We start from the raw sequence: 5,467 nt of genomic DNA on the forward strand, positions 1-5,467 counted from the left end.
TTTTATTATATTCCTCTATATCATTTCAAATGCTTTTGTAAATGTGCAAAAAGAAAATTTACAATTAATGCTATGAGAAGTTAATTAGCCAGAAAAAACTTAAAATATTCAACATGAAGTTGTTGAGCTAAGGTACAAAGTTATCTTCAATTAGTTCTGTAGTTCATGTCTCTGTTCCAACCATTTCTGAAAATCACAGAATCGTGGAATCATTTATGTTGGAAGAGACCTTTAGGATCACCAATTCCAACTGCGTTAGCTAAATCATAGCTGTGATTGCCTTTTCCCAGGATCTTGGTATTATCTAAAACTTTTCAAATCTTTTTGTTAGCTAAATCATAGCTAACTTTATTCAAACTAGAATAAAATCAGCCTTTGCTAAAAAATGGCCCCTGTCCTATAGCCATTTACACACACAAGCTAAAGAGCTGAAGAACTTCACATCTGTCACTATATTTACCATGTTAGATATTTAGACCTCAAAATCTATAACTGAATTTATAAAAAACTTGTTAGACTTTTGGCAAAAGTATCACCTTCCTAGACAACTTGTGGGCAATTCTAGACATTTTAAAAATGGATGCAATTTCAGAATAGGGAAGATACCAAACCATTGATCGGCTTTTTACTAACGCTAGTTTGCTCTCTCCCCAGGCTGACTCACATCTTATGTCACAAATGCTTTTGGGATATACAGAGAACACTGGTTCACTCATGGAACTTAATTTCTTAAAGAGATCGTTGCAATAATTGATTATAAGTTACAATGGAAATGTTAATGGCAGTTCTAACAAACTCTGGAAGTTCTTAGAGGATTTCCCGGTGAATGTAAAAAAAAGCCTAATTCCACAAAAATACCAAACTTTGTAATAGCTGGGAAGCCATCCTAGTTAAAAGACAAAGCAGAAAACAAAACAAAAAAGGGCAAAAATGTAGATGACATGATATAAAACTCAAGATACTCAACATTCTGAAATTATCTGGTAACGTATGAAAGAGTGATATCTGTGAACTCCCACTGGCCAAGTAAGTGAGATGTAAGACATGGGTTTAGAGCCTTCTAATCATGAAGAAAAATCTAGCTTAGGTACAGGTGATACACCTGCTAACATGTCAAAATATAACATGGAAAAAGGTGAAATATCTTTATTTGGATCAAACTAGGAAACTGCTGTGTTCTCTTGAGCTGCAGGCAGACCATAAAGTTCCTCTAATGGGGGAAGACACAAAAGAGCAAAATTAAGTGTCCCAAGTCTTTTTCAATACTTGATTTCATATTAGAAATCAAGAAATAATACAGTCTCTGTCCATAAAGTTTATTAAAAACCTATAAAAGGGCAGCTAAGAAAACAAATTCATCTGAGCTGTCTGAAGATAAAACTACCAAATAAGCTCTAAATATAACAATTCATAAGACAATGTAAGTACAGTTAAGCACGGCTTCAGCTGGTTGTCTGCAGAGATCAGGAAAGAGTTTATTTTTTCTAGGGGGTGACTGTATCGTGGAACTTCATGTGCATCCATCATACTTTTGACCCTCTGATGAATCATGGTGGATTTGGTGCAGTTGGGACAGGGCAGATGTGGTTGCTGGCTCTTGCTGCTGGATGGGTGGTGACACCAGCGTCAGATTTTAGGCAAGAACATTGTGTTTTTGCACTTCGGCAGCCTGCAGCTCTGCTCATCTGGAAGCTGTCGGTGGAGGAGAAGAGCACATCTCACCCAGGCAGCTCTCTCCTGCTGCAAGACTGGCCAAGTTTTGCAGTACATTCCTTTCCCATGTGGACAATGAGTTCTCTGACAGGCTGAACCTTGGTCTTGCCAAGAGTATGACAGTCCAACGTACTTAATAGAAATCTGTACCTACTTTTAATTAATTAAGTTCGTTAGTGGCTTTTTGCAGTTGATCTTGGTCACTTGACATACAGTTTACTGACACACAATTTGTTCCCCTGAGGAGACCCCTGACCCCATGCTGGCCTGCCAAAGCTTTTGGTTGTTGCACAGTGTTTGGCTATGATTGCTGGGAGGCCAGTTTTGGCAGTGCAGCCTTTGGCCCTAAGCTCCATAGGGAGGGCTGCAGTTAAACTGAGCACTGTGTTAAAATCTGTACTTCATAAAAACAGATTTCACTAAGAGAAAAATCATATGTCACTTTCAAGCAGCTGGAATGCTTTCAGATAATTTTTTGATACAGATAAATACTGATCTTGGTATGAATTTTGGTGATAATGCCAAACAAAATTTATGGAATCACTGAATTTCTGCAGAAAGAAGAAAATCTGAAGAACACCACGAAGGAGAGAAGAAGAAATCTGTAAGATTAATATATTTTTTAAAATCTAACAATAAGTAATGCGTGGTATGTCTTTAAACATTACAGCTACACTTCTACATAATTGTATTTACATGTGAATAATATGCATGAGCTTCTGTAAAAAACTGAAAGTCCAGCAGATAATTAATGCCCACGAAGACTGCTGAATGAAGCTGCTGGTACAAGGTTCAATTGATCTGGCCCAACTGACTCTTGCCAAAAATAGTCAAAGTCTAAAATTAGAGTAAATTATCAAACCCATTCTTTAAAAACAACAACAACAAAAAAAAACGGGAAGAAAGTAACTCACTGTTGTCCTCTAGAATCTTATGTGAGCAACCACAAGAAAAATACCACTGCAGAGCTATTAAAGTGAAGGTCTTTAAAGGAGAGAGCTGTTTTCGAGCCATGTTTCTCTCTTGGAAGGTAAGGAGTAATTTAAAACACTTTAAAATGATTGCATGGCAAAAGCGAACTGGAACAACTAAACATGTAAACTTCTGGAAAAGGTCTGCTATTTGCAATGTACAGTTCAGAAGACAAAATATGATATATGATTAATATGATTATGGCTTTGTTTCACAATGCTACCAGGAATATGGTACCAGGAATATGCTTTTATGTCTCTGCATGTTGCTGACTGGTTTATAGATCATTCTATAGTTGTGAATACTGTATCTCTGTCTTGTAAAACCTGCATGGCTACAAATCTCTCCACTATAAATGCATAGTACAGATAATCAATGTCCATGCTATGACTTTATAGAGTCAGATTATTTTTTTTTTTTACTTATGTGTAAATTTTCTAGACATTGTTATATCTACTTATTCTTATTTAAATAAGTATATTTTAGGTGACAGTTATATGTGAACGGTAAGGACTTCAAAGACTAAGGTTTGAAAGTTAAGCACTAAAACATCCATGACAGCATTTCTGAATATGTGGTGGGGCTATTCTTTATAAACAATGAGAAGGAATAACAGAATGAGTTCATTTGAGCTATAGTCACTTGAACTAAAGGAGAGAGAATATATACAACTACAATGCTAAAAAAAACAACACAGTGCTGTTCAATTTAAAACATTCACCAATTTTAGTTAAATATTCAAAGCATTTTGACTGCAAAAGTGTTTTCAGCTGGCTCATAAAGCAAAGGAGATGTCTCAGTTTCCCAGAGTAATTCGAGATAAGTGTCCTAGGCACCAGAATTAAGATATTTTGTGTGATTATTTTTCTGTCAGCTGCCAAACTAATACCACAGAACTATTTGGCAGTCCTGATTAAAGGGAAATGTAATAAAAATTAGTAGCACTGACTGCCATTCATAATAAAAACAATAGCAACAACACAGGGTTGCTAATAAATGATGTTTAAAATGATAATAGCTGATAGCAGAAATAGAGGCCAAAGTATAGTAGTTTGCTTTAATAAGGTGAAGATCAGCAAATAAACATTGTGTCAATTATCACACATAATTAGTCTAATTTTGGCAGATACATTTTTAGCAGCAGTGCCTAGCAGTGGACAACTGTTTTTGCAGATGCATGTTGCTGTTGTAATATACTAACCCCAAATTAGAATGTACTGGTTTTTGGAGAAAAAGAAACAAATAGAATAATAATTCATAATAGGACAAAGAGGAATGGCTTGAAACTAAAGGAGGGCAGATTTAGGTTAGATTTCAGGTGTAAATTCTTTCCTTGGGATGGTGAGGCACGGCAGTGCTGCCCAGAGCTGTGGCGCCCCATCCCTGGAGGCACTCAAGGCTGGGCTGGCTGGGGCCCTGGGCAGCCTGAGCTGGTGGGGGCAGCCCTGCCCATGGAATGTGGCTGGATGGATTTTAATGTCTTTTCCAACACAAGACACTCAATGATTCTATGATTTCCTTAGTTACAATTACCTCAGACAGCCACAGGAAAGGCAGTGTTGGACCGTCCCCTTCCTTTACTGCTTCCCATCAGCAGAGCCAGCAGTTACCAGAGCAGCTGGGAAGGACAGTAGAACAAGCAGGAGGCAAAGCTCAGTGCTGGGTGCTGGGAAGGAGTGCAGGGAGGGAGCTGCCTATCCTTGCAACAGGGCTCACCTACTTTAACCAGTTATCCTAAGACATGTACCTATGGGCAATTAATCTGGCTAAGGCTGTGAACGTCCTGTATAAGAGAACAGTGAACATCGAGCTCCCTGACTGCTGGCAATAGGGCTTTTGCTCACACAGGAGAGTGGCACGGGCTCGTGCGCACAGTTTGCTGGTATCCTTGGGACAGCAGAGTCCTGCCAGGCTGTCCCAAGGCAGCCCTTCGGGAAGCGACTCCGTGCAGCGAGCGCCATCTCGTGATAAATGTGGTACTGCACCTCAGAGATAAAACACCCATTTCTTAGAAAGGAAAAGCTAAAATTATACACATAGCAATGCTAAACCAACATTTCAGGCTAGATATGAGGAAAACGTTCTCAGAAAGAGCGGTGAGGCGCTGGCACAGGCTGCACGAAGAGGTGCTGGAGTCACTGTCCCTGGGGGCGTTCAAGAAACGTGTAGCTGTGGCACTGACGGACGTGGTGGGTGGGCACAGTGGGAATATGGTGATGTTTGGACTAAATTATCTCTTTTTCAACCGTGATGATTCTGTGATTTGCTGGTTAAGACACCTTCCCGCTTATCCTTGTTTTTTGTGGAAAGGCTATGGTTCCCAGTGTGCGTCCAAGCTCTGGGTAATTTTAGAGACGGAGTCGTTAATTGCTTTGAGCCTCTATATGTGAGGAATGACAACAAGCAGGACATCCCCAACCCTGCCCCGCTCAGGGGCGCCTGCAGCCATCAGACAGCACCACCGCGCATGCGCCACACCTCAAGGCGTACAAGGGATTCCAGCGGCTGCGGCCTGAAGTTCCCGCTCACAGATACGGTTCGCGCTTATTGGCCGGCGAACCACATCCTCTAGCTCTCTCAGCCAATGGTCAGCGAGTCGGTAACGAGAACGCGCACTGATTGGCTCGACACCTTTGAGGACTGCGATTGGAAACGCCCCCAGCGAGCGGACCGCTCTCCGGAAACTCGGAGCGGACTCCGCTTCCTGGGCAGGGCGGCAGCGCGCCTGCGCGCGGGAGGGGCTCGGCTCAGGGGAGGGCCGGGCTGGAGGCGTGCAGCTGCG

This window comes from Meleagris gallopavo, chromosome 6, assembly GCF_000146605.3.
Source record: "Meleagris gallopavo isolate NT-WF06-2002-E0010 breed Aviagen turkey brand Nicholas breeding stock chromosome 6, Turkey_5.1, whole genome shotgun sequence".
NCBI lineage: Eukaryota > Metazoa > Chordata > Aves > Galliformes > Phasianidae > Meleagris > Meleagris gallopavo.